Below are 13601 nucleotides of genomic sequence, written 5' to 3' on the forward strand. Positions count from 1 at the left end.
TTTACAGTAAGGTACTGAGGAGAAGAGGGAAGGATGAGAAATAGATATGATGGCAGGACTGGAAGTGCCTCAGAGTAGCTGTAATCCCTTCCATGTGATTGAGTGGCACCCTTGATGTGCTTCTGTGTGGTAAAAATGAATAATGCCTCCTGACACACGTCAGTGAGTTATCTGCTTGTAAGAACAGAGAAGATGGTTTCCTTTTGTACTAGAAATTGCTTCTAAGCATGGACAATAACAGTGTCTGTCTCTGTCACAGCTGTGAGCATCCCATAAGAAAAGAGCTACAGGGTGTGCATCAAGTCTTTGTGAGCAGATGTGGTCCTTAACAGCATGCTGGGAATGGGATAGATACAGAGTGCTTTAGGTGTATAATGCCAAATATGTTGTAAGAAAAAAGGATACTCTTATTGCACATGAAGTATCCATGTGCTCCCTAGGAGGCTGTGAGGGACCAGATTTATTAGGGTGCTTAGTTACCCTCTTGAAGCTGGTGAGAAATTCCTGTGATCACTGCAGAGTGTACCAAATGCTACAGTGTAAAGCCAGGGAGATGTGAGCTTTGAAAACAGTCTTAAAGGAGACTAATATTGATTTAAAAAATCAAAAATATGAAAGAATTTTCTGGTGACCATTGGTGTTCTGGAAGACCAGAATCTTGGTAAATGCTCAGAATGATGTGCCTTTCTTTCTGGAGGGAAAAATTTAAAAATCTGCAGAAGTTATTTTATATTTAAAGACTGGCTATCATAACTTTCATCATAGGAAATGTACGTTATTCTCTGTCCTGGCTTCTTACAGCTCTGGAATACATAACTCTTAGTGCTGCTAAAGCACCTGACACCTCCTGGGAGCAACAGACACCTGCAATTTTTAAAGCTTTCTCATAATAACAGTGACTCAATTAGAGAGAATCCAGTGATCTGCAATCTAGACTGTGAGTCACTTGTCTTTTTCCAATTACTTTCTGTATACTGAGAGAAGTCAAATATTTACAGCAGAGCTGAGAGGTAGCAGGAGGCCCTCACCAGCTTTTCCTACCTCACAAGAAGTGCCTGAGCCCTGTTATTGAGCAAGGGTTTGTTTACAGATGGTTAATTAGGGACCTAACTGAATCTTTTAGAAGGACAGATGCAAGTTGATTAACATCTATATCATCTACATGAGTAGTCTTTAATAAGAAGGCTCTTACAAGAAAAAATAAAGTGATATATCCAATTAAAATCTTCAGCTTGCTCAGCAGTTCACAGAAAATTAGGAAACTCTAATGAACAAAACCAGGCAAGCTGGAGAAAAAGTATAACTATACAAAGAGGCCTTTCATGTGAACATAAAAAAATGTTTTAAATACATAAAGAAAATATAAAAATAAATCTCAGTATTCGAAAGATTGAATTGGTGAAATGTTAATGATCCAAATTAAGTCTGTCATTATGTATATGTTCAATACTTCTCATCACTAAAGATTGGCCAAAGACAATTTTTTTCTTAAATGTAGAAAAATCTATATTTTAAATTACATTACTTATGGTAAATTCATAGATGTTTGAATAAGGACAAAACCAATTGGAATGTGAAGGGCAAAGTTTGCTTGAGCAAAGACTGTTAGCTGATAAACAGACCAAAAAAGATAGTGTTTGGAATTGCAAATTTCTACACTAGGTGATTCTGCAAAAACAAGGACTTTACAACAATCAGAACTGGAAGTCATCCAGAAATTTCACAGCAGAAAATCAGGGACAAGGAAACAGGAGAGAGTAGAAACCATTCTGGCAATTTATGATCAAAGAGAGCTAAAAGACATCTATTAAATTCTTAAATATATTGATGGCTCTAGAACCTTTTAGTGCAACCCATTTCAATAGGCATTTGGGAAATTATGAGAAATTGCTCTGTCTGGGACTGAGGAGGTTTTCAAGAAGTTTTTTCATTCAAGGTCTTTGATGTAGCTTTTATTATGCTTAATTTTTTTTTCTCCCAACATCATATTCCAGAGATTTCTGATAGCACAGTAAGAAATGACAGGATTTTTGTGTAGGTAGCCTCCCTGCACATATGTACAATTCCATATTGTTGGGGAAGGTCACCTTAAGTCAAATTGAGCTTACTCAAGCTGGGGAGTAGGGGGCAGTTGGAGTTCTTGCATGGCTGTTGTGATCCCTTGAGTGCCCCTGCCCAGAGGATTTGGCCACGTTAGATCCAGCCATCCATAATTCCTCCTCCATGGAGAAAGCACAGCCTACTTCACAGACACGAAATCTTTGAAGATGTTCTGGATATCCATAGAGAGCTGCCAGTGAAAAGACAGCTTGTGTGTTCTATGAACCCTTAACCTCCCTGTAACCACAGCATTTAACTGCAGCACTTCCCTCCCTGGGCTTTGGTCCACCAGGACGTGTGCCACGATGTTATTGCATTCTCTGTATTCTGTCCCACACAGTCACTTCCAAATTGTAGCTCTGTCTTCACAAAACATGCCTGCTTGGTCTGTGACCTTTTCCCAGAGTGTCATATGCCACACATTTCTCACGCTTAAAATATTTTATGAATATTTTTAACTTTATTATTATCTTCAGCACACTATTGCAAGAGAACAAGTCACCACAACTAAAACTCTTTAGCTGGCTCTTTAGTTGTGCTCTTTTGCTTAATGCTGTCCTGCTCTGGTGTGTTATAATAGATGCCAGTGGCACATGCAGTCCCATATTCCTCTATATTCTTATGGAAATCTAATTCTTCTCTGATTGCATCGCTGTATTTTAAAACAGATTTGTTTTACAATAATGAAAAGCAGGAATCCTTAATGTTACCTGAGTCAAGGCCAAGTTTTAAATTAAATTATAAGCTCTGGATGGAACTGGTATTAGGGGAAAAATGTAATTGTCACACAACTCAAAGATAACTGAGAAGTTTCTGAAATTTTGGGTAAAATTGTCCTATTTGAACAGAAAAACAGTATAATAAGTTAAAGGAGACTATGAGCACATGGCAGTAAATTGAGGATGAAAATGGGTTTGTAATTTTAACTGTAATAATCAGAAGTTGTGACCATACTTGTCTTGAACATACCTATATTTTGAGCTATTATTATAATTTTATCCTTTATAAGGACTTCTCTGTAAGAGGAGACAGGCCTCAGACAAAGAATATTCACCATGTCCACATGGTACATTTATTCTGTAATAAAATTCCATCTCATTTATTTGCTTAGCCTTAAGTACAGTTTTCCTTTCCCTATGTTACAAGAAGCCAGCTGCCACTCCTTAACCTGTGTTTGCAGTTTGCCCTGTTCCCCATCTATGGAAACTGAATTGTAGCAAGGGGGGAGGTGGTTAAAGCACCAAGCACAGGTATGGGACTCCCACTGGCACCGGCTTCCAGGTCACCCAGCAGTGGCATCTGTGCCCTCTCCTGTCCCCTCCCTGGGGATGCACTGGGACCATGCAGTGCTGGAGCCCCGCTGTCCTCACCGGAGCTGGGATCCAAACTTTCACTTTTCCAGTACAATTCACACAGAGAGCAGCAGGTCTGAGATTCCTGCCTATGGACAGGCCACTGGGAGATGCCTTCTGGGTGACTCACGGGCTTCACAAAGTCTACTCAGAATGAAGAATGGCTTAATTGCTAAAGAGGCTGGGGCTGGCATTTAGTAACCACTGCTGGTTTTGTGCTGCTGATCTAACCACAGGAATTAGCAGTGGGTTCCTGTTTTTTGCTGCTGTTGAACAGGGAAACGCTGATTTGAGTGGCTGCCCACAGGAGGGGGGAAATGGAAGAGACAGGAGTTTAGTGCTGAAAGGGTACAGTGTGTGTCATTTTATGGATGGCTGGTACTGTGATACAGTCCCTTCTTAGACCTACAGAAACCCAGTCTTGTAGTTACTATTGAAAACAAATAACCAGAAAGAAAATGTGCACAGTTGAAAACTTCCCATTGGATGCAGCCCTAATGCAGAGCACTTTAGTTACAGCCCAGGGTAATAAAGAAGTGTTTGTTTGGAATATTTTACAAAGCTTGGTTTCTATAGTAACGATCATCATGAATAGTTTCAGCTTCAGAAATAACATCTGCTTGGTGACTGTTCTCAAATCTCAGCCCTTGCTGAAGGAAATAAGTTCCTGCACCTTCTGCTTATTGTTAGCCAGTGGCATTTGATACAAAGCATTTATTTCCATAGGACAGGGAAAGGTGTTGGGAAGGGGAATTAGAAAATAATGGTAACATGTGTTATCTGCCTCTTTATCCTTTAGTCAATGCTAAAATAAATCAGAGTTTACAGAGAGACCAAAAGTAAATGTGTTATACTGTTCTGTTGATTGATGTACAGGACAAACATTTCTCGGATTTAGTCTTGTCAGTGATTTAAACTTTATGCATAAACTTAGGGGAAGAGAAATAATTTGGTTAGATATGAAAAATGTATGGGCAGAATACAAATCTTAACAGAATGCAGGGCTCTGAAGGAAACTTCAATGAAAAGTTCACAAATCTGTGAATTTTCAAGGAAACTCAAAAAGGTGGTCAGTCTGCTGTGAAAATGGTATTTCTTTTGAAGATCAGATTCTAAAATCATTATTAATGCTACTAAGTTTTGCAATGTAAAATTTAAAGTGAGGGCATTTTCTGAAGCAAAAGAAATACTTTCATGCATTAAGGATTGGGACTATAGAATTTAATGTGAATCATGATTTTTGCTGGTGGTGACTGAGTACCACCTTAATGAAAAGAATAATAAATATATGACATAATTAGAAGTTCTGTTGTGCCATAGGAAATATGACTGGAGCAGAAGGGTGAGTTGAGCTGGGCTATATTTCCACAGCACTGATTTTCAGTTAGCAATGCCCAAGAGCATAAGCAAGCTTGGAATATGGTAAGAAAAAAACTACAAACAAACAAAAAAGCCAAAAAAAAACCCCCACAAAAACAAGCCACCCAAAAAACTCCCCACAAAACCCCCCAAGAAAGACTCACTTACTGTCCATTTAAGTGGGGTTCAGCAAATACTTTATACTGTAGATCTGTACTGAATTAGTAAAAATTATACAGGTTTTGTAATATTTTAAAGGAGTGGTCTTTAATAGTAAAAAATCAGTCTCTTTAAAAAAAAATAATGTATTCCATCAGATATATTGAGCTAACTTGATTAACAAGAATAAATAGTTTCATTCATGCAAGTAATTGTGTTTGCTTTAATGCAAAGTTTCTCCAAGCACTAATTCTCACGTGTCTAATTATTTGTCAGATTAGATCCTGTAGCTTCCATTTTTTGGGTGCATTTTTAGTGATATTCTGAATATGAGCACAGTGAGTACTAACAATCTTGATGGGGATCATATTAGAAAGCTACATTAAGTGATAATACTTGAGCTTGAGTTTATTTGCAGGATTTTTCAAGGACAGTATTAATAAATTAATAACATAGTGTCAGATTTGCAGCTGGTGTAAATCAAAATAGTTCTGCTGTTACTCGAGTGCTGTGCTGATTTAAGCAGCTGATATTTAGGATTTGAATTAATTAATAAGATTTCAGTGATAAACTACTCAATTATGTTTTCATATTGGTGAATGGTCAGAGCAGGTGATGGAGGTCCTCAAGAGAGGAAAGTGAGACACATCTTGCAACACCTTAGACAAGGTCTGGTTTGTGCTTTGGCAGCAACCACTGCCAAAGCAGTTTAACACATGCTGCTGCTACCACCATATCACACAGCAAAGCCAGGCTCCCTTTTGCTGCCATCTCGTTCCTTTTCCTTGGAGAACAGAAATCTTTCATTTCTTGTTGCTCTTCCTGCTGCTGGAGCAGCTACGATCGGCTCCACAGCGTCCACGTGCAGTCACTGGATGAAAACTTCTATGGACTCTCAAATCTGAAATAGGGATCATTTGTTTCAGAATGGTTTTGGCTCTGGTGTACACACTTTACAGCTGTCCTTGGGCCATGGCAAGGACAATGAAAAGAAAAGCTATGTCATGATTTCAGACATTTGTTCGTGTCCTCCCTACATTCACTAGTCTGTGATCTGTGTAAATTGTCGTGATAGAAAGTAATTTGTTATTCTGGTGCCATTAACATTTTTTTCCTGCATTTAGAATACTGCCAAGTTTGCACTTTAATCCCTTCTGCTGACAGCTAGTTTTCACAATGTCTTGATTTAGCTCTCTTTTTTATTATTACGATTCCAGGTAGAAATGTTTTAATTTATCATTCACTAGGCATCCTGCATGTGGCCAGGAGGTTAAAGTAGAACTTGAAAAGGCATTGCTGAGGAAAAGTTCACTAACACTGTATTTTGGATGACATACAGGGTAGTATATTTTCTTTCCAATTTTGCAAGAAATGCAAAATACAGCATAATCCTTTTAGGACACTTACCTTTCCTAACCCTCACGTCTGGCATTGATCTCCTAAATGATGATCAAACCTTACCTTTTATGACTCTGGGGTGCTGCAGAGCTACAGGAATAAGGTCTCTGCAGTCACAAAAGGTAACTGTTAGTCAGAACTTCTGCCTTTTGTCTGAGTTTCATTGTCACAATGACAGATTGAAACTTTGTGATCCCCTCCCTGAGCAAAGGACAGCCTTTCTGGGCTCCTGGTGGACATTTCCAAAGCCTGCAGCTGGTTCAGTTTGCTTGTTCCCAGTGAAACCATCCTGTATGTGCTCACACATAGCCACATTACCACAGCCACACTGTCAGCCTGCAAGGGAGACAGAGTTTAAATTGTGCCTTGTACTTTACTTTTCCCAACCCTTGAAAGTTAGTAGTGGCTCTGAGGGGACCATGTCCTCTTCTCCAGGCAGTTTAGGGTAAGATTAACCCATTGTGACATATGGGAGTGACTCTTTGCTCTTAAGTGATCAGCCCAAGCTCAAACAGTGATGGACTGTCAGTTATGCCTCTCCAGGGAAATGAGTTTCCATAGATGAGTCTTTAAGGCTGAATTATAAAGGAATAATAGAATTCTCTACTTCTCATTTCTAATCCTTGGAGATCCAGCAGATATGCCCATCTGGGAAACAAATGCCCATTAGCATCACTTCACTGCACAGCACCACTTTGACTTACAGGATGGCAGTCAGAAGAATTTACAGGAAGGTACCTGGGGATACATGATTCCTGGTATATGCCACAGACACAGAGTCTCAGGTGCTTTTCCCAACAGGATCTACCTGGATGCTGCCGAGATAAATTTCTTTTCACAACTGGACACTGTCACTGCCAGCCTTTAATTAGACTCATAGAGCTTAATAGGGGAATATTCTGGAAGCTCTAGGGGATATCTCTGGCAGTAATCCAGTCCAACTACTACACACACCATCCACTCTAAATTATGTTCAATATTTTCCATATTAACCTGGAATTACCCTCATTAATGGGCAAAGTGTAATAGTAAAGTAAAACCAAGTTTATTTGACAGTAGGAAGACACAGGGAACTGCATACATGGGCACATAGATAAAGAAATGCAAGCAATGCTCTTGTGAAAATCAAGAAAATTCCAGGATGGTGCACATTGATGTCACAGTTCAGGAAAAGCAACCTCTAGGAAGTAGGACAAAAGCTGAATAGCAAACCTGATAAGAAGTTCTTTCTGGAAATCCCATTGAAAATAAACGTATCTGCAGTAGCTTGGTCTTAATAAATCAGTTTTAATCAGAATGTCAATTCATAACTCTCTTGCTAATGAAATGCCACATGACATAGTATAAGATTTTGAAATGAAGTCCTTTACTAGATTAACTGAGAGTAACTTTGTTGCAAATAAACATAGTTGTTATAATAAAAATATGACTTTTCTGAGCATAAACACTTTAATATATAAATTTCAGATCAGTACAGAAGTAACAACCATATTCTACTCAGAAAAGACTGCATGAAAGAATGCAGTCCATCATTGTTAGAGCTGAGATAGAGAAGCAAGACAATAAATTGAAGGATAACAATGCAGCTTGTGCACTGGGGACATAATAACAGCTTGGTAATCATAATGTATTCTATTTATTGTTCATTTCTACTGCTTTTCTTATGGAAAATAATGTTCCAGTATAGTCTGAGATTTCCATTTCTATTTTGAAACAAGGAAATTAATGATTTTGTGTTCTGAAAAAACAGTGGGGCAGAATTACAATGGAAAGATTATTTGCTGTTTAAAAAGTAATGAGAAATGTTAGTGTAATTTTGGTTGGGTTGCATTTAATTATCAATAAAGCTTTATTAGACATGCTAGAAGTTTTCAGGTAAAACTTGTTCATTCTGAAGGGCTAGTAGAGTTGATAGAGTCCTCCCAGTGAATTGGTGAAGCTGATAACTCAGTCACTGTCACAGAAGCAAGGTGGTTGCCTGAAGTCTCTTCCAGATTAGGTAGGAAGAATTATGAGATACAACAAAAAGTTCGCCAGCTTTTGCTGCTGTTGGTAATGTGGTTATGTACCTCCCATAGGTTAGTGGGACCTCATTAGCCAAAACTAGAAATCACTTAGAAAACCTCAGGCAAAAGAAGGTGCAGTGCAGAACCTCAAAGTGCTGAGGACACTAGGTTTAAATGAGGTGAAAATTTCCACTTACTAATTGCAAGAGAGGACCTTTATGTGATGTATTAAATGAAAGTCTTCAGTAAGTGCTCAGAATTTCTGTAAAACCCTGGAGTCATATGAAGAACTGGTGTTTCCTCTGCCAGCCACAAGAAGTGTTCAGGACACCAGCCTTGTTTATTTATTCTGTCTCTGTGTTTCCTGAAGTATATTTCTCCCTCACTCAAATGATGTTTTATGTTTTGTGAAACTTTTTTTTTTTTTTTTTTTTTTTTTTTTTTTTGTTGCACTATCATTAAAGCTCATTACTCATTGAATAAATCTGTGGAGAAAATTGTCAAAACGTGTGGGTGGGTGGGAAGCTCATACTCGAAAGTATGTTAATGAGCATTAGTTCATTAGTTGACCCAACATTAGAATAGAAGTGTGGTGTAGCACTGACAGGCTACAGGAGCAGCAGTGCTGATGGCAGGCTCTGTTCCTGGCTTTGCCTTGGCTCCAGCACTTGGGAAGTGTCAGGTTCTCCTTGGGGCAGCAGCAGGTGCTGTGGAAGTGGTGGGATTTTGCTGGGAGGAGCAGACAGTGCTGCTTCTTTCCTCTGGCATTACTGCTGGGTTTGATTCTCTTGGTAAATGACCATGGAAACAATCAGGTGGAGGAAGGATGGAAGTTGTCTACAGGTGGGAGTCTGCCATCTCCTTCTGGAAGGTTAGCTGCACAAGGGACAACTGGAGTTTTTTCAGGAAAATGTCCAAAAAAGCCCCAACCAAATGACATCAGTGGAATTCTGTGATTTTGAGAGGGTGAATTTTCTTTCTTAGCACTGCTGAGTAGTCTGCCTTTACTGCACTGAAAATAGTCAAAACAATCACAGCATTTGACGCTTCATCTTCAACGATAGTTCAGAGAATTTCACCTAAAAGATGCATTCAGTAAAAGCAGAACAGTGAAACCAGGGTTCATCCTCTAACCATGAAAAGCAGAGTTAATATTTTCTTTCAACTGTGGCTTAAAAGAAAGTGGCCACAATGCAATGTAAAAACCTAATTTAATAAGGATGTTTTGGGAACAGCTATCTTGATCAAGCTCTGCATCCAGGGCAGCTGCAGGAATATCAGTGAATCCTGAGCAGGTATTGAAAAGACCAAAATGTGCCTGGCAGGTAGAGACAACTTTCAAATCTTGGGAGATTTCTAATACTAATAATAAGACTAATAGGTTCTTGAGGCTTTTAAATTTGCATGTAGGCAACTTAATTTGACCAAAATCCAACCTGGGTACTCAAGTGCTTTTTCGAATCTGAGACTTGTGTATCCCCAATAAATCATGTAACTCAGAAAAAAACCAAAGAATTTAAGAAAAGCACCAGAAGCTGAGAGCAAATGAAGATGTGCATACTTGTAATATAACAGTCTGAATTTTATGTTTCCTCCTTTTCGCATCTCTTACCTCTTCAGAGGACACAGTTGTTTGTTTGTTTGAGTTTTTTTTTTCATTTTCCCCTCCTCTGAAATTTTGCACATTAAAAATCCAGAAAAGCGGCTGTTTACACCCTGAGTCTGGTCCTAATCCTGTTGCAACAACAGATTTGATTGTTTATTTGCTGAGGTATCTAGCTTAGTTTGTGTGGAATTCACCAGATTAATGCTGTTTTAATAATATGATTAAAAACTATGTTTAAATTGACATAATTAATTAATACAATAAGAAGTATCATTCAAGCTGTTTTTTAAGAAGAACTGAAGTTTTATTTATAATGAATTCTTGTAAGTACTACTAAGACCATTTTAGTTAGGAAACATTACAGTGATTAATGCATAGCTATTTGCATTTTAATGCTTGATTTATATATCAGATCTGTATTTGTGCACACTGTCAAACTTTATTCTGTTCTTGTCAAAATACTTATTGCTTCTGACAGGTGTAACATGCTCACATTAATCCTTAATTCCTTGATTCAATTTTCTAATTGCTTTTTTGGCATGAGTTTAGAGCCATTTAGTCTTACATGAAGTATTTGTCTTATGGTATAATAATGCACTTTTAAAAATTGGATGCACCTAACTTAGATTGCTGAAGAAAATATATAGAGGAATATTACTTAGTTCTGAAAATCAAAAGTTTTATAGCACTTCAAAGAGGCACCACTTCTTGGAATGCAGACAGAACCAAAACTCTTCATACTTTTCATCTTCCCATATTCACAATATTATATATTTTCATAGGTTCAAATCAGTGCTGAAGTTTCAGTGCATTTTGCGCAAGGAGATGCTGAACACTTAGAGCAACTCCATGAACATTCCCTGAGTCGTTGTTCTCCTGCTCTTTTTTCACTTCTTCAGGTTTTTCCTCTCTCGTGTCACTGTTTGCCACTTTTGAGATCACTTAGAATTTGAGATTGGATACTGGACAAGTTCACATAGCACCATTAAAATCCTACTGCTCTCTGCTGCCCATCCCACCCACAAAATCCCCTTCCCAGCTTCTCCTTGGTCTGCACTCCTAAAGCTGATCAGCTTTTTATTCCCAAACAGACAAATAGAATAATGCAAGATTTGCAGGGTTTTTCAATACTTAAATAAATCTACTCACCTCTTTTGATGCTTTCTTTTATAAAGCATGAATATGGCATACACTGCTGTATGTTTTTCTGCCACCAATGGTAATATTGTCACCTGTCCTGTAAAGGAAAATAAATAATTTGGCCCAAATCTACTTCTTACTGAAACAGATCCAAAAGAATCTTCCAAAGATTGGTATTACTTCATAAACTCATCAGGCAGATGAACTTTGGCTTTTTAGGACTTTCAGGAAATATTGGGAGAATGTAGAAGCTTTTCTCTAATAAAAATCTAGGAACCTGTGGAAATGACTCCTGATACTTATTTTCTGTGTATAAATGCATGAATACACACTTAAATTGTGGATAAAACTTTATCTATTTTTTTTATTGCCTGATTTAATCCCTACCCTCTCCACTTATTTATTCTTTCTATATCCTCTTGGTTACTCTTTTTTTTTTCCCTATCAATAGTAACAATATATGCTCTTTGATCCTTTTATTCCTTCATAGTTTTCTGCCACTTTCTTTTTCACCTTTCCAGCTTAAACACCTCTTTCTGTCATAGTGTGTGAAAAAAAGGGAATATAGGAGTAAAAGTTTATCAGAGAAGTGTTTGTTTATTATGTCCTCCACTGATAAAGTTTTATTAATCTGTGATTGTCATTTGAGGTTTTGCCAAAAATGTAAGTCTCTTTCTGTACAAGGGGAAGAGAAAAAAAGATAATTCTAGCAAGTAAATCATGGTAGCTTACTGCTTTGGGCAAACAAACTTGTACCTTATCTCCTCCAAAAAACCCGTGGAAAATGCATGATAAATGGCACATTTCAGAGAACATGTTATATCCCTGTGAAATAACTTTGATTCATGTTTATGTATTTATCTTTAAACAACTGACAAACCTTAGGCTATCTAAATTATTATCATTTGCTCTATGCTACTGTGTTATTTTGCTAAGGACCCTGAATGATGTGAGGTTAAGATAAGACATCTTTCTTCTGCAGTCATATTTTTTTTATAAAAAAACAAAAGTACAAAATTCTCACTGTATTTTATTTTTGGATGAAGTCCTTTGAAAGACTATTTATCAGAAATCATTTCCTCCAATTGTGTTTTGAAGAGCATTAGTATAAACTTCAAACAGAGAAGGATGGGCCTGTTGATCAAAGGGTTTATATTACACAGCAAAAGAAAATATCATCATGTGGATTTATAAGAAAGTAATCACCAAATTAAAAGTCATAGCAGTGAATTTTTTCCTTTCAGTTGTGTGTCTGCATTAAGTGTTCTGAATTACATTGTACAATGAAAATTTCATTTTGTTTTCAAATAGTTGTTTGATTTGCTGTTGTGACAAGTCAGGAATATTGACTTAAATGCTCCATTGCTTGCATTAGTAACACCAGCTGGAGTATTTGGGGTTTTAGTTTTCTATTTTATCATTTGGTAAAGGTTTTGGTGAATGTAAGTTGTCATTCTCTATTGCATGGCATTTTTAAATTAGATGTCATTGCTTACCCAGGTTCTTTAATGTGTATCTTTAAAAGAATCTACAGAAATGCCTTTTAGATATGACCATGAAGTAAAAAAAAAAGTATATTTATCTATTTTTCACTGAGCATTAATAAATTTTTCTTCGAGGTAGAAAAATAGAAAATGCTTATTGCTTTACATGATGAAAGTGCCTTTGTTTTCCTTATATCGAGTACTTTGCAGTGTATTTAACTTGACTAAACTATCATTTTTTCTTAGAATACTGGAATCAGTTGACATTTATGTATACATTGCATTTTTTTATGTAAATAGAAAGTTTTCTGGCTTTGAATTTTGAATCAAAATGTTGAACTCCTATTTTTCCTTGGAACATGAGAGACATTTAGAAAATTTACAAACAGAAAAAGAAAGAAATGCTTATGCTGATTTTGACCTAATGTTTTTAGAAATATCATTAGTGCTTGACTAAATGTTTAAACTCTCAGAAGTGAAATGCCTATCTCTGAGTGAGCACAAAGCTTGGAAATATGAAAATGTGGATACATTGTAAATTTTAATCTTAAAAAAAACATTATTCTATGCCTTTGTGGTCTGCTTTGCTTTATTTTCTCAGCTCCTACTGTCCTTCGTAAATCAAAAACAATATGGTAGCAACCATTTTGTTGAATGCTAGCTGCAAATTTAATTATCTATATAGTTAATGAAGTTTGGTAATGGCACAAACCCCCTGCCATCAACACCACTGCTATCATAGCTTTATAGAAGATAAAGCAAGGTGATTATCACACAGGCAACATTTTCAGAAACTTTATAAGCATATATAAATAGAATAGCACTGCACCTATATTTTGCATATGCAATAAGAATCAAGAAGGTCCTGCCTTGAATGAATCCTTTCCATAGCAGGACAGACAGGGAGAAGGCAGAATTCCTGGTCTAGAGCTCTCATGAAGGTTTGACTAACTTTAGCTATTGGTATATAATGTATATTTGCACTCATTTTATAGTT

At 37.1% G+C, this 13601-nt stretch overlaps 1 protein-coding gene across 2 annotated transcripts in view; it reads left to right on the plus strand.

Moving 5' to 3' along the window:
- The window catches only part of ATRNL1 (attractin like 1), a 431352-nt gene that overhangs the window by 365457 nt on the left and 52294 nt on the right, over window positions 1-13601 (plus strand). The gene's annotated exons all lie outside the window — the stretch shown is intronic.

Source organism: Lonchura striata, chromosome 7 (assembly GCF_046129695.1).
Source record: "Lonchura striata isolate bLonStr1 chromosome 7, bLonStr1.mat, whole genome shotgun sequence".
Taxonomy (NCBI): Eukaryota; Metazoa; Chordata; class Aves; order Passeriformes; family Estrildidae; genus Lonchura; species Lonchura striata.